Source organism: Passer domesticus, chromosome 8 (genome assembly GCF_036417665.1).
Source record: "Passer domesticus isolate bPasDom1 chromosome 8, bPasDom1.hap1, whole genome shotgun sequence".
Lineage (NCBI taxonomy): Eukaryota > Metazoa > Chordata > Aves > Passeriformes > Passeridae > Passer > Passer domesticus.
Window position 1 is genome coordinate 34,253,851 of NC_087481.1, and position 17,301 is coordinate 34,271,151.

General features: G+C 36.5%; 1 protein-coding gene across 2 annotated transcripts in view; it reads right to left on the reverse strand.

Moving 5' to 3' along the window:
* Positions 1 to 17,301, reverse strand: part of RET (ret proto-oncogene) — a 228,755-nt gene that overhangs the window by 102,884 nt on the left and 108,570 nt on the right. The window lies entirely within an intron of this gene.

Sequence of the window (17,301 nt, forward strand, 5' to 3'; positions counted from 1 at the left end):
GCCTTCCCAACAAACCTAGAAATTTGACAGAAGTATTTGTCTTTTCCATCTGGAATTACAGTTTCAGCCCCACTCAGTGCTTGGAAAGCCTGAAGGCTAGATCATTGTCACTACTGCATTTTAGAAAGGTGAATGAATAGCCAGGTATGCAATGAATTATTTTTTGAGGCATAAGGAGTAGGTACTTAAAACTCTTAGACTCACCACATCCTTTCTTTAGTATAATCAATAACTTAGTCATGCCTTCACCACTCATAAGTGTAATGCAGATATCCAGGACACATGCCAATATAATCCTTGTAGCATACACTTAAGAAGCTATGATTCACAAAATACTTCACATCTTTTATACTGAAATATTTACAACCTGTGAAATTTATTTTTTTTTTAATACAGACATTTAAATTCTACACAACTAAAAAACCCCAGTTCTCTTAATACACCTTGTGGAAATAAAGCTTTTCTAAACATGTCAGTTTTGTAGTGGTAGAAGGCTGCATTTCACACAAATAGGCCACATCCGTTCCATGACTTTTTTCTGAAGCAGTTATTGCTAAGAATTGGTTTGCACAGTATTTGAACACAGTAAATTACTCAAGCAGGCTCTTGTCAACATGCATTAACACCATTACAGCTCTGTTTATAAGAGACATTTCCCCACTCTCCCTCCACAGCATTTGTATTGAAGTTCATTGTTCTACAAGTTGTATTGATGTTGCTGTGCAAAGTTCAGACTTAGCAAAGCTGCTTATCTGCATACTGCAATACTCTAAGTAGCTGCCTATTGATTTTTCCTTCTTCTTTAAAACCATCATGCCTTCTTCCAATATTTTACTTAAATACCCAGTGCAAAGGACTGGAAAACAGTACATGGGTATTTCAAAGAAACTCATAAAGTCTTAAGAATAGTTAATTCTCAATCGAGAGAAATACATTTCCTTGTGTTGCATGAAAAGTATAAAAGAAATTAAATATCTTAAATTAAATTCCCTTTATTCATTAAATAAATAAAAATTCATAAGGACACTGTGAATTACTATATCATGTTATAATCAATATCACATTAAAACAGTTGATATTTTTTCACATGTAAGAAACTTCTGGAACTATAGTAGCCTTAGTACAATTTCTGGGCATAAGCATTTTAAAAGGCACATATTAGAGCCATTCAATTATGAAGACAGACAGCAGTATTTTTAGCAAGACCTTTCTAGGAAGTCATTTAAGATATATTACACATAGGTGCCCAGAGTCCTGTCATATATCTTGAGCATGGAGAATATGTCTGCAAGAATGCTGCAGTTTCATGACAATTTCTCAAATTCTATTCATGGGTTTAATAATCTCCCCATTTTTAAATGATATCAGCTATTTTGGCCTTCACAGTCCTGTCATTTTCTTAAAAAGTTAATTTTAAAAAATGGCAGCATAGCTCTTAACAGAGAAAAGTCTTTAGAATTATTCTTTCTTTAATGCTCTGCTCAATACCAATCAAAAAGCCATGAACGTTTGGACAGAGGAGCTCCAGCCTTTATGGCTTCTGCTAATTCTGTAGGAGGCAGTTCTCAACACATGACATTAACCTGCTGTCTTCTTTAGGTTCACAGACAGCTGCTCATGGTTTGATAGCTTTTGGTGCATTTATTACCTTCTCATGGGCCTTTATACAGTGTAAGATCTGTGCTGTGTTTGGTTAAGTTTGTTAAAAACTTTCTGCAAGTTTTTACTCTAGTTGCCAAAATGCTAATCTTGAGCACCACTAAATGACTTTTTCTGTCCAAAAAAGAAGACCTGTGGTGAATATGACTAGCATTTTGTTCCACTATCAGTAGACAAAATTAATGTCTTCCTTCTGGTGACAGTATGACTCCGTTGTGATTAGTCTTTTGGCCAGTTGCTCATGCATGCTTTTTTAAAAGAACTGTTCAAATGTTTGTAATGAAATCCAAACCTGCTGACAGGTTAATTATGAAACCTCCATTTGGACCCTTTAAAATTTTCTTCATGATCCTAGGCTGAGTGACTGTGAGCAGATTTATGATTTCAGGTTGAAATCATGCCGAAAACAGAGGTTTTGTATCATTTAATGTGAAACCAAGCAAATCTTAGCAATTTGGGATGAATTTTATTATGTACTTTTCTGAAGGCTCAAATATGAAAGACAAAGAAAAGCCAGTAAGAGTAAAAAGAGACAAGAGTCACATAAATCTCTGGAGACATAGTGATGGTGTTTCTAACAAGTAGAAAGATTCACAAAACTGTAACATTCAAGAGTTGCCAACATTCTGTGTTCACAATTTTCACAGCATTTACTCTTGATTTTGGTTAGAGGGTGTTTTTTCTCATAATCTGTACATCTGCTTCAAATAACCAAAATACTCACTGCATTCTTCATGTTATTGATGTGATGCCTGGAGTCCTTTTGCTTAAGTGCAGCATGCTTACAGCCTAGGCAAGCACACAGAAGAATTTTACTATTTCACATGGCTACAGACCATTAAAGGTGTACTTTTCTCAGGAAGTATGATGGCCCCTTCACCACTGATATGTAAACAGCTATGGAATTAAAAAGCTTGACACAGGAGATGAGATTTTTGAATGTAGAACAAAAATGTGACCACACAGTGCAGAGGCAAACACTGAAGAGAAAGGATATAGGGCATAAAATGCAGGAGGAATCAGAAGACAGCCATAAAGAGTATGAGAGTCAGGAAAATTCTAGGAATAGAAAAAGAAGGAATAGAAAAAGTCTACCTGGGTGGTAAGGGTGTTCAAAAATGGTGTCTGGAAAGAGATAAATGCTGCTAGAAAAGGGACACTAGAGAGCTCAAATAGTGATCTTAGCTTCTTTTCAGAGGAGTCTAGCAAGAAGTTGCACAGTATGCACACATTGTGTCATTTACTTCACCTTGGAAGGTATTACTGTGACCAAGGTCTTAACCTGCTATCTAATGAGATGCTAACTGTCATGGATGAACAGGGATTTCAAATATTTTCTGCTTCTCACTAATTATTTTTCTCACTAATATTCACTGCACTGATTCTAGAAATTCTTCTTAGCTGTGCTCTAGTCTTCTTCTGGGATAGCAGAAGACTATCCAAGCAGACTAATATTCTTTTTTGAAGTTAATAAAAATAGACCAATCTTATTTCTTTCCAATCAAACAGCAAGCAACAAACCCAATAAAGAAATCTTTGAATAATTTTTTTTCTCTATAAGCTTCTCTAGTGGTTTAGGGTAAAAATATTGAAACTGTAAATGTGTCTAACAGAGAACATTTTGATTTGTTCACAAAATATCTCAACACTATTTTGTCTAATGTAAGCAAAGATAAATAAAACTTTGCTACTTCTCTCTTCTGCTGGCTAGGGCTAATATTATATTTCCTACCCTTGCTTCATTAACCAGGTCATGTCCAGTTTGATGAAGACATCTCAGGTGACTACTACTGGGAAAAGAAGATTAATAATAAAGTTATAACAATATAATGCTTGTTACTGACCAAGGGATAGCATTGAGACTATTTTTAGATGTGGATTTGTTAGACTTGTGATGGATTAACTTGTTGTCTGTGAACTGCTTGATCTCCCAGGTTCAGACATGTTTCTCTAATTAAAAAGTGGATATGAAAGTCAAACATTCTGCATTTGACAAAAGGGGATGATTTTTTGTTAATGTCTTATTAATGTTGAGAAAAACCATATGGAGATCAGACTTCCGATTGAGAAGCATTTCATTTTCACTTCCTAGACAAACCACAGCTCAGTCTGGAAATGATGCAAGTGGTGATAGTTTTCAAGTTGAACATCAAGAGGAAGAAGAAAAGGAAAAAGTAAAAATGACAAAAATTTTAAACACAGTCCTGAAGGAATCTGCCAAACATAATACGTTCATAAAAGTCAACACCTCATTTAAAAATAAAAAGCAAAATTTCTGGCTAAACATAGTATTTTCTACTGTATTTCCGCATAACTATCAACTCACATGATGCTGCTTCAGATTTGAAAGCACTTAGGAGAGATTTCTTTTACAAGGAGGAATCCAGGACATGGGTCCATGACAAGCAATATCTACTGTAGAAATCACAGAAAATAAAGAGAGCAATGGAGGGAGGCAGCAGCATCCACACCAAGCTGTTTGTATTGATTGGAGAACCAAAAGGTGAATTGCTCAATAAGAACAGCAGTTAATTTGTGCAGTAGTGATAGAGAACCAACTCTGATTTTACACATGGGTCTGTTGCAACATGAGAATTACACAAACTCTTAGTGGGGGAAGGGGAAAGAAGAATTTTATTAACTCAGACAAACTATACTGACAGAGAAAGCAAATCTGATTTGATTCCAACACCAACACCCACTTTTAGCTGTAGACACAAGGTAAAAAATAATTAGAAATGGGTATTATTACAAAAATAGATCTTCTGTGTAATTTACTTGTAGCTCATGATTCTATACTACTGAACACACTGTGCTGTTTTCTCCCTCTCATCTCCACCTTTTGATTAATAAACTTCCAAAAAGTCTGAGTTATCTCAATGACATTCTCAACTTCTAATTACTCTGATCATTTCTGAAATTAAGATATAACTCCTAGACTATTTTGACTATTTTTTTTTCCAACTACCACATGATGACTCCTTTTATGATTATCTAACACAAGAAACTATTGGGGTATTCCTCAATTTTATTTGCTGAATGCTGCTTAGAGTTCTAGGGTCACAATCCTAATTGTAGCTTTGTGGAAACAAGCCTAGTTTCTGTAATAATCTTTTTCCCTTTGTACTCATTTTATCCAATATTGTGAAATTAGAGCAGCCAACAGAACTTTGAAGCTTTTCAGATGAAGCACATGCATTTTAACTGAGTTTTTATTTTACAGTTTTGTTACTAGTGAAAAACCATTTTATTTCTGTGGTCTCATTCTGTAGAAATAATTTATGTTCTTAATACATATTCATTTATAGGAAAATAAACCAGCAAAATACAGTGTAAAAGGTTGAATATTTTTCAGGACTATGAAAAACAAAGCACGACAAATGAAAATGAAACACAGAAGGTAATTCCATTGTCTCTGGCTTCATAAAGCAGGGGTACAAAAAAAATGCCCAGACCACTTCTCTGTACACATTGTAATACATATCCAGTCTCTTTTTGATTGTTTTCACTCTCTCTTGAATGAAAAATAATTGATTTCATTTTCTTATCTGTGAGAATAATTGAATTCTTATGGCTCATAACTGCAGCATGATCAATACTATAAAATAAGTGTTAAAAATGTAGATATTTTGCATTGACTCAGTTAAACCATTCTTGGTATTTTTCTGGGTTTTACTCAGCATAGCCCTTGTCCTCATTCAAAGTGAGCACTGGAGAAATATTAATACAAAAAAAAATTGAAACTGTGACTTCCTCTGGTTTCTCAGCGTTGTGTCCACCCAGACAAGAAGCAAAATTAAACACCTGTTTCTCACTCTCATGCACACACACACAGAGATATAAATGTATACCAGAGTGTATTTATTTGGAAATACTTCTGTTCTATTATCTTACCTATTTGATACCTATTTTTTCAGCACAGAGACCATGACTTCCAGAGCCTGCATACAGCTGTTGCCGAAACCCGTGCCCTGATTTCCCCATATCTGCATTATATACTAACATTCTCTAAATGTACTAGGATTATTGAAACCATCACAGGAAAGAGTCCCTTATTTTTGCAACCAACATGTCACCAAATCAAAACTGTGTATTTATAATGTTACTGATTCTTTCTATTAGCACCTACAGATTTCATTATTCTATAGAAACAAAGTAAAAAAGTGCAGTCTATGCCATTTCAAGATTATATCCAAGAAGGATATTAAAGAAGCATATCCTAAAATTGTTGACACCCCAAGGATCCACCTGGCCCCAGATGCATTTGTTCTTCTACATGAAACACTGTGCACATTCAGGAGTCACTAGGGATACACCAGGCTGATATTTTTTGGTGGAGAGACTATAGGGATGTTTTAACTCTAACATCACAGCACAAGATTCAAGTTGCCAGTTCTGCTCCATGGAAGCACTGTTAGTTAAGCAGCTTGAGGTCCAACCAGCTATTTTGAGCTCTCCCTTGGCTGCAGCTTGAAAAGCACAAGGCAGGACACAGTGAGGCAGAGGATACTCAAAATAAATCTTGGCTGGTGTGGTGGCTGAGGAAAGAGTTACACCACTTTATCACATACCCTTTGTACAATGTTAAATCTAAATTAATTAAATAAATCAGTTGATGAAATCACCCTATAAATGTGACAGCACATCATAATTCAATGCAGCTGCAAGATCAGGGAGCAGATGGAAGACGTTGGATTTTTCTTTGAGCTGAAGTGCCATATAGCTGGTCCCATTCTATTTCTTTAAAGATTACTACAAGTGCATGTGTACAAAGGGCCTGATTCTGCAGCTGCTTCTTGCACAGTACTTCACTGTCAGGAAACTTTCCATAGAAACAAAGCAGCTGCAGAACTATACCTTTCATATTTTGTTCAGTCATAGGAGCAGAATCCTGGCCTGTGTTACACTGGAGAAAATGAGGACAAAAGTTTGCTTTAAGTTTAATTGTAGTCCATTAAGTAGTGAAATTATTCTCCCTGTTGTCCTCTCATTATGCACTGTACATTAAACAGAGTTCTTTTAACAAGGGTAATTGTTTCCTCTGAAGTTCAAGCTTCAGTACTAACAAGCAATCTGGATTTTTCTCACGACAAGCAGCTCCTCAAATAGAAAACTGTCTGTCTAGAGCTTTATATTCTTAATTCACCTTTACACCTTTCAAAGGGATCAAGGAGGAAGGGAAAATACGGAATAAAAATATTTCCAAATAGTCAATATGTCCCAAATGAAAACAAAAGTGACTTAGAAATTGCTTTTGGAACAATTTATAGCTGTGTGCAAAGTGGAGCTCCCAGAGCAGGCTGACCACCTCAGCCATGGGCCCATGCAAGTGGATTTGGTGCCTGCTGCAAACTGCCAGACTTTGCTCTGCCTTTTATTCTCTGTCACGACACAGTGACATGGGAGAACAGGAGGGTTCTATGCAGCTCTTGGTCTTTGTTTTCATCTTCAAGTTCTCAGGTTAAAAAGGGACCGTGCAGAGCAATGGACTTGTCTCATCAAAGGAAACAAGCATGTGTGTCATTCCCTGTCCTGGCAGGGGACAGCAAGGCTGAAGAATCAAATAGGATTCCTTTGCAGTGACTTATAGTCTCACCCAAAAGCATACCAAACATAGTGCAAATCTTTCCATATTGCCAGATTTGAGTTTATGTTGTTTTGTTGTTTGGTTTTGGGTTTTTTTTTAATTCTATCTGAAAATTGTATGAAGCTTTCATGAATAGCAAAGGTAATTTTGAAAGCATGAATCAGATTGGAGAGGAAGACATGGGAATCTGAAAAATGCCTATGTACCATGCTCCAAAAAATGAGAACGATTCCTGTGGAGTGCAGGCTAAGACCAGTAGAAGACTGGGATTAACCTCCCCTTCTCACTCAAAGCTGACCTTAGAAATGAGGATTAACAGTGGTTAATATATTAAACATCCTCAGGAGCATCTGCCCAAACAGTAACTACTAAAGGCAGAGAAAATTCCCCCTATTTTACTGAGAGCACTGCTCCTGGTGCTGATGGGCATGGGCACAGCTTGAGCTGCAGGGGGAAGAGATGGGTGTTTCTATCCCCACCGAGGTGCCTGGGCACAGGGACTATGTAGTGCTTCCTAGTTTCCCAACCTGCAGTCATAATGTTCACACAAACAGAAGCCTGCAAAGAGAAGTAATGCATCTATCCTGAGATGAACACTTATGATCAGATTCAGGCTGAAAGATTAAGGGTTTCCAGAAGCCAGTGTAATAGAACAGGGCCAGTACAGAACTGAAAAAGTAACATCATGTTACTCTACCTTCGCATTTCCTCTCCTATCATACTCTATTCTGAAAGTTTTAGGGCTCTGTAAACCATTATGCCATTTCAATTACCATTCTGTCTTCCTACTCAGTTATTAAGCATATTTGAAAGCTTAAACTTAGAAAACCAATAATTAAACATTTAAAGATCAAGAATGACTTTTAATGAACAGTATCATTACAACTCCAGAACTACAAACTACAGATCCAGAACATTTTCTTTAGTATCAATTTTTGGATCTCAGACTTACTAGGTAATTACTTTTATATTAGAAGCTAAAGAGTTATTCTGTTTGTCTTAATCGTAGTAATAACAGCCTGTTTGAAAGACCATAGTACATTGAAGAGAAGATTAGACTGTTTAACAAGAGCACCTTTTTCATGGTTTAGATAAAATGTCTTGATGGTTGCTTCTATAAGAGAATTCTAAACTTTATGAGTTCTAGAAAAAAACAATGAAAATTTTCCTTCCCAGGATTTTTTCTTTTCTTTTTTTCATCGAGGGTTGAGGCTAATGCTCAATACAAGAAGAAACTGAAAACAAGAAGGGGTTGGGACTGAAATAGTTAATTCTGACCTGTCAAAATTATGCCCTTTCATTTTTGATAATGGTTACAATGGCTTTGAAATCCAACCTTTGGTCGAGGTATAACAGAGAGAAAGAATGGAAATGCTGTAATCAGAATGAAGGGAAGCAATTGCTTCCAACAGTTCATATCAGCCACAAACTGCAAATGAGAATGAGCACAAGAATGGGATACAGAGGTGACTAATTTAATAAAGAGGAAAAATTAGGGGCTTTGTTGCTGTTGAGTTAATATTGGGTGTTTGTTTTGGGGCTGGGGGGGGTTGTTTGTTTGTAGTTTTTTTCATGTGGTGCTTTTCTTGGTTTGTTTTTTTTTTTGTTTGCGTTTGTTAGTTGGAGTTTTTGCTTGCCTTCTATGTGTGTTTTCTGTCTGTCAGCTGACCTATTTATGCGCTAAACCATTCCATATTAGGTTCAGAAGTATAAGTAATAAACAAAAAAACCAAAATGAACCAAAAAAAATACTACATCATATTCAAGAGCAAAGAAGTAGCCAAAATTGATCTGTTTCCACTAGAAAATAATCCAAGAAGCCTAGTTTAGGTTTGAGTTCAAGACCAGTCCTCAAAAAGCACCAGTGAAAGAACAGGGAGATTCAGATTTAATTTGATTACATTATCTGAAGTGCTTAATGCTAACACAACTGTCATGCAGCACGTGAGAGCAAGTTTTGCACAGAAAAAGCAAGTCTTTCCCATGTAGATTAATCCCGGAAAAGAAGAAAAGTTGATAGCCAGCTGATTGTGGGATCAAGGGAGACACTGCTCATTTTTAACTTTCTGTCGCTCTCTATACTATAACATAGTAATTCAACCATTGATGATAGGAGATTTCAGAAATTAATAAACTACCTCAAGAACTGAGGGATAAATTCCCTTTACACATTTCAATGATGATTTTATCAAAGGGGATATGACATCTTTAAATCTTTAAACCTTTCAGATGCTTGTGTTGCCATTCTGACACATGGTAATCATAGAGCTCTCCGTCTTTCTTTTACAAAAGTATTGAAAAAATAACTGAAGGGAACTGATAAATCCTGGGCATGATCCTGTCCTCCTGCTCTGGTGTAGAAAAGCTTTATAGTAGGCTTCCTTCATGATTCAAAACATCGATTTTAGGTTTTTAAATATCTAATCCAACAGTTTCAAATTAAGCAAAGAACACTCCACCTAATTTGTGAACTATCTTAATATGATGAATAGCTAGAAAGCTCACTCTTGGCCCATTCATATCAACTCCAAGCTTTACACAATACAGTTTGAACTCTTTCTCCCCCATCACTGCTAGAAAGACTATCTTATTAACATTACATACATCTACTCATCATTGTGACAGAAAAACAACATGATCATATTTACAGCAAGAGTCACAGCTGTGGGTGTCCCTTACAAAATGAAATTAGTTTTGATTTTGTGTCATGCCAATGTTCATTAATGACATGGACTCTAAGAGGGCAAGATCAGACAGAATGATGAATCATTGTAACAACAATAAATTAATATCTTAGCCAGGGTCTACATACCTCTCTCTTCTATCTGACATATATTAGATGGTCTTCCTGTAAGGCTGTTGGAATTTGACTCTCTGTCCTTCAAAGAGGAAACTTATGGATAATAAGGATGAAACAATAAATATATGTATAAAAGCATCAAAAAAGGCTCAACAAGCCCTGTTGACCATCTGAATAAAAGTGCTATGCCAATGGATAATGATAACAACAAGAAAACCCAACAAAAACTGCATATGGCCCCATGCATCACCATTTTCGTTTGAACTCCTGCTAGAAATAATCTTACTATCAGAACTCAGCTAGCTCTGACAAGGTCTTTAGCTGAATTTGTGAAACAAGTTTGAAATGTTTTATTGTGGAAAAATTACTTCAATATTTTCTGAGAAGCTTAAAATTGAAAATAATGGAGCCTAAGTTATAAAGTATTTGAGGCAAGGAGCAGTTTTGCTCTGCAACTGCAAAATGTCTGATATGTTATTGGAAAAGGGATAAATAATAAAAATTAGTGTTATCGCTTAACTTCTCAAGCAAAACTGAACATCTTAAAACCTAGGCAAATCTACTTATTTATACGAGGCTAATAACAAAAATGATGTAATTTATGAAGAACATAATTTGCTACGAGAACCAGCAATACTGGAAACACTGAGATAGTATTAAAATTAACATTTATAGAAGTACTGAAGGCCGTGGGGTAGAGATGTGCACAAATAAGCTTCAGCTTGGCTGCATATATTAAAAAATGTTAGAAGATAAAGTTTAAATAAAATTACAAAGAGCTCCATTGGTGTCTTGTTGATTTTCTATCTAGATTATAATTGCAGTAAATATCTTTATGTTTGGAAGCACAGGTTTTCTCCCTTCATGTGCTAGGGAGTATGAGTACTGCTGGTACACAATGAACAAAATGTCAACATTTTCTCACCAAAGGCTCTTTTTCCTATTATTTATCCTTGATTTAAGATTTATTATAAGTTCTCTATTTGAATGAATAAGTTTATTTAGAGGCTATCTCATAGATACTTTTCTTCTCTTTTTTAAATAAATTTACTAACTTTAATTAAACAGTAATATTTGCTCTTCAGAGCAAACTTTAGACACAAATTGGATTGTTCTAATCCTTGTGAAACTGGTTTTAATATGTTTTGGATAAGCAAGAAAGTAGGACATTAGGTCATAACTTTTTAGATTTTTCTAGTTAATTAGTTTGATACCAAGAATACAGAGTATTTACAGGACTACCAGTTAAATACATTTGCCCTCAGAGACAAAATAAGGGAAACTCTTAAGAGATGGTAGGAAAATCTATATACACTTATGATCTGCTGCACTTTTTAATTCTTACCAAAATAGAAACTACTTCAAGCAGGCATGCTGCAGATTCCAACAAAATTTCACAGCCACTAGGAAAACTCTTTTAGGAATTACAGAACTGATGCAGTAATAACCCTTCAAAAAGAGGAAAAACTGACAAAGGACCAAGACATGATAGCCTCTAGGATGGTTTCACATACAAGCTAATCAGAAGTATTTCACTGAAGACAAGAGATACTTGCAAGCATAGGTAAGAAAGTAAGTAGGAAGAGATTAGACAAGATCTCTAAGGATGCAGTTACACATTCATTTATCTTGGTGACATTGCAAGTTACATAGGTCTCAGCACTCTTTCTTGTCATGCCAGGTCTTCAGTTCTACCATCCAGAAATATAATGCAAAATGCTTCTTAGTGCTGGCCTCTGAAAACCACTTACATTAACTATGTATGTATATGTGCTCACACAAAGCTATGTGATATGAAAGAGAAGCTGGTCTACTAAAAGGATTTTGAAAGGAAATCATGCAATCATTACCAGTACAAAATAATTTTTAAAAATCAAAACAACAAACAAAAAAAACCCTACCAAAAGAAACAATCCCCCCAAACCACAGCAACAAACCAAAACTCCCCTCACAACAGTGTTCAGAAAAAAGAAACCAAGACTCTTTTCTATCAAGCAATGGTTAAGAGTACTGGTTTTTTACAATAATCTAAAAATATATGGCTAGCTTCTTCTGACAGACTACATTTCCAATTTCACACATTACATGGGCTTGTGGATCAATGGCTCAGAAATTTCCTTGTTCACTGCAGTCAATTGTGCCCTGTGGCTTTGTTATGCTATGGCTGGGCAGGCACCCAATTCCCAGCTTGCCACCTCCCTGACAGATGTTATTCCCAGGGATGTTGATAGCTTCTAAAGAAAACGTCAAATTAAAAGCACTCTGTAATGGTCATCTTGCCCAAGAGAAGTTTGAAGGAAATATAAACTGAAGTGATCCAGCAGTGACCCCAGAACCAAGCAAGCCCATGAGAGCAGGGAGGAGCTTTCCTGGCAGCCAAGGTGGGTAAGAGACATCCTAGAGTGCCCTTGTCCTACAGGGTGCTCCTCAGCAGCAGCTGCTCACTGCTCTGTGGAGCCATGGATCACTCCCCAGGCCAAGGACTATTTTAAAGGGAGAGGACATCCAGGCAAAATTACAGCTTCCTTCTTGCTCCAGATTGCTGTGCCAAGGCAGAAGCCTTCAGCCTGGGGCCCTCAAAGCACAAGAGACTCTCAGGTAAAAGATGAGTATTTATGGCATGTATGACAGAGCCTTGGAAGGCTGAGCCATTCACAGGTACTTCAGAACCTTATACCACTGTGCTTATAAATCACTGATTAATCAAAACAATAAGGATACAATTTTCTGGAAAAAAAACCAAACTAATTCATATAAAGAACCAAACACAACTTAATCTTAAATAGCAATTAAAACTGTATCCATGGGCCAAACAGGTTTAGGATTTTTATTCCCTATTGTTAAATTCACCAAGAATTAGACTTTGACTTTAAAGTAACTAAGACTGTTACAGAAAATGATTGGTATTCAACTGATTTTTCAAAATTGCTATCGATTAATTGGGTGCCCTTTCACTAAATTACCTGAAAGGCATTGTCATCTTCCTCATAAATCATCTCAAGTTCAGGAGGAAAAGCTTCTTAAAAGTTTGTCTTCTCTCTGACACCAGTGAAGGAGGGAAAGTCAATTTTTCAGCAAGGAGGCAGAGCAGAATCTCTAGCATGGCAGTGAAGGCATACAGTCATGGATCACATACAGAGGAGGAGGCACATGTTGCAATTTTAAATCCAGAATCAGGAGCCCACACTCTGAGACACTTTCTGATACCACTGCAAACCTCTGCATTAATCAAACTGTTGTTGGCAAGTCTCTTCCAACACAGCATAAAAATGCAGCAGGGAAGACCTGAATGGTGGCAGCAGAGACAACAGCTGGTTTTGGAGACACAGCCAGAGTTACAGGCTCTTCAAAACTTCCTTCAGGTCCTGTCCAGCTCTTTATAAAGGCACACCATGTGTGCCAGTTGGGTCGGGGGTTTTTTCTGCTGAGGTGACTCCTACATTTGCCAGCTTGCAAAGATGCAGCGAAATTGATTTCAGTTTCATGCTTAATGGCTGTGATGCAAGTGGCACCTGCACACTGAGGAGCAGAGCTCCCCCAGCACTGACCTTTGGCCACAGCACTCACGGCTCCAAATGGATCTTGGCAACCTACTATTTTGTGGAACAGATTATTACATGATTACTATGGAAATACAGGACACTAGCAGAATATTAGCAAAATAAAATATAAGCCAATAAATACAGCAGTTACTTGTTGAAATATAATTTCCAGTCAGGGAAATATATGGCAGTGCAAACAAAACAAGACCTAGGCAGTTTCTATTCCCTTTTAAATATTTAGTCTTTGAATCTTCTGGAAAGTTACATTAGTGCTTTTGGATTTAGGCTTTTTGGTACTTTTTTTTTCCCTAGAATATTGCCAGCTCCTTTCCCCCCCTGCACCAGTCCAAGCTCAAAGCTCTTATTTCTCCCTGACAGACTACTAGCTGAAATCAAACAATCAGTGTTGATTAAGTTTATAAAAATGGAGTTCCTCATCTTCTAATCAATATTTTTTGTTGAATTGCAACACTATAAATTTTCTTGGCCATTTACTTTAGCCCCCTTCCCATAAGAAGTAACCCTTCCCAACTAGTAGTTAGGGATGTAACCTATTCATACATTAAAATGATCTATTACCCAAGTCCCCAGGGTGCTGTTTTCTGTAATAGATGTTTAAGTACCATACCTTATATGCACACACACACATATATGGATAGATAAATCACTGGTATCATTTTGAGGTTTATCCCATGGAAACTGCACGTACCCCTTAATCCCTTCCAAAATATTGACCTTTAATTAACCTGAGCCACAAATAAACATGCAAATCTGTATTTAAATTGCTTCTGAAATAAAGATGCACCTAAAATCACCTCAGCATCTGAAAGCCTGTAAGGAAAAAAATGCAGAAGCAAAGGAATGAGAAAATCGTCATGTACTGAACATCCGTCCTCTGATTAATATTCATTTTTGTCTCTACTCTTTTCTAGTATTTCATTCTGTTTACAATACAGAATGAAATTTTATAAAACTTGCCATGATTTTATTCAGCTGTGATATGAAAGGGAATGCTGCAGAAGTCACTGCGTGGCTATTTTCCCAGAAAGATGCATCACATGAAATACTAAAATTTTAGTTACTCTCTCTACACCTCCCTTTACACATAAATGAACTCCAGTCCATATGCCATACCACCAGCCTTCCTTACAAATGCAGGATTTCAGTTGTGCTCACAGGAGCACGTCTGTGCACTGTGAAGTGCAAGACAGCAAATGACATATCTAGTCTTGAATACTGTGACAAGTACATCAACAGGCCACCAGTTTCACCACATGGTTAACTGGACAAAGATTGATTCACCATATGGCCTTTGTCCTATGCCAAACCTATGCTTCAAGGGTGCTTATATTGCTGTCTTCGTTGCCACATCTGCCCAGTGCCATGACCTCTCTGTAAGTACATCAGACAGGAAAAGTTATATTAACTCTTCTTCAGAATGTGCTTTAAGATCTGTACACCAAAAATTAATTTTTAAAAATATAAAGTATTTATCTTGCACAGCTACAATACTCACAAAAAAAAATTGCTCAGTGAGCAAATACTGGTTTTTGTGTTGACTCCATTTGGTTCAGTCACCTGGACAACATTTACTGAGTAACCGTCTGATGGAGAACCAAGAGTCAGAGGGATCAGCTATTGCAGAAAACACCACTGACTTCCAGTGGCAAAATACTACTTTTGATCTGCAAGTGAAGTGCTACTCTTCTAGGCTAGAGAAGACTCTGGTTTTACACTTAGTAGAAGCCTCATAGGTTTTCTCTATCACAGAACTCACCTCACATATTCCATCTGCAGAGTAAAGGGAGAAATGAGAGGGAAGGAGTCCACGTGTATGCAACAACTGAAATAAGGACTAAAAATTATGGTTTGAGCACTCTACTCCTTATATCTTTAAGTATTCAGAATATAATATACTCTCTCCATCCTCATAGAGCCTTCATCCCTTCCACATCCTACCAAATATTTTGGAAGGATTTTGAAGTATTTTGATGAGTTTTGGTGTGTACACAATATATCAGCAACAGCTTAGTTAAACATACCAGATAGTATAAGGAATATGTTTGGAATATGCAAAATATGTGTTTAAACAGCTTAGACAAAATCATTAATCAAGTTTTACAGTGAAAGTGTTTCACTTAACACTCTTGATTATTCTGGTTTTAGAGTATTGAATGTTAAGATCAATTCATACACAAGTAACTATAATTTTCTAAATTACAGTGCACAATCAGATGTGAAAGTGCCATTATTTCATGTCTATGGATGAAGAAAGTACACTAAAATACATACAACACTAAAATTCTTATGACAGGAATCAATCCTTAGCAAACACCTGTAACATCTGTGATAGCAGAGTAACTGTAGGCACTGGCAGAGTTATTACTGCAAGGAATGTTTTATACCATGTAGGAAAGCATTCTTAAGAATTTTATAAATCCTTTAAAACATTCCACTAAAGGAGGTGGTGGGAGGCACAGGAGCAGGTGCTTTCAAATATATTTCCATACATTTTCCTTCTTGAAACCTGCCTGATTTAGGCTGTGGGTATCTTAGATTGTACATTAACCTAAGAAGAGAGAGAGTGGAGAAACTTTGTGAAGAAGGAATTGAATGTGCCTTGAAAGATTTAGAGATTCTGCATCTTTTGCTTCTAAAACTACTTTCTCCTTTGCACTCCACACACATATACTGACCACACATATGACGGGCATAGAAGTAAGGATAATGACATTGTGATATAGTTACTTACACTTTGGTTTCCATTAGGGTAATGGTCACTTGGGTTTTATGTTTTTAGGTTCCCTTATGATAAGAGTATTATTGAAAACTGCATCTGCCTTCAGAATATACATTTGAGGAAATATGAAACTCAAAACTGACAAAATAGCCTGTCAAATTGAAAAAAACAGAAACTGCATATTTAAGAAATGGCACGCACAAATGTCATCAGGAGACCAGAGCCGAGGAGTTATACTGTTCTAAGTTTAAACATTTGTTGCTAAAAAGAATGTTTGGATGACCAGCAACAATACATAAGTAAAAGAGTTAAGGATTAGAATTATATTTAAATACAAAACATGGCCTTAGAGCCATGTAGTTTCAATTAAACTACAACAGAATAATTTGCAAAGATGTAGTATTGAGTGTGCCCTTGCAGACCTCACTGTTCAGATTGACTCCCATACACTGGCAACAGGATTAGGCTTCTCCCAGTAATCTCTCCATTGGCCACCAAAGAAAGACTTCTGATTTTTATATACAAACACTCAGATGCATAAACAAGTGTGCAAACACCCATCCACACATGTGTTTATGAAAAACAATGAAGCTAAGACTTCCCTTGCTGCCTTAAACCAGCACAGACACACAGCTATTGAACACTTCCAAGGCATGAATGCTTGAACTAGAACCACATTATCATCCTGGAAAGTACATCTTATAGAAACTGCTATTGCATGATTAACTAGTGTCTAAATCCCTGCAGGGAAGCAAAACAATTATTCTCAACCATAGCACAGTTACTGTATTTGTATTAATAGGAGGGAAGAGGACAATGCACAGAGCCTTCTAATGGGCAGCCATAATAAAAAATACCCCAACAAATTAAGTATGTGCATTTTTGTTGTTCTCTCAAAAGCTATAAAATTCCTGCTCTGGACACTGCAAGATACAAAAGCAAGACTAACTCCACTTTTGCTTTTAGCACTCAC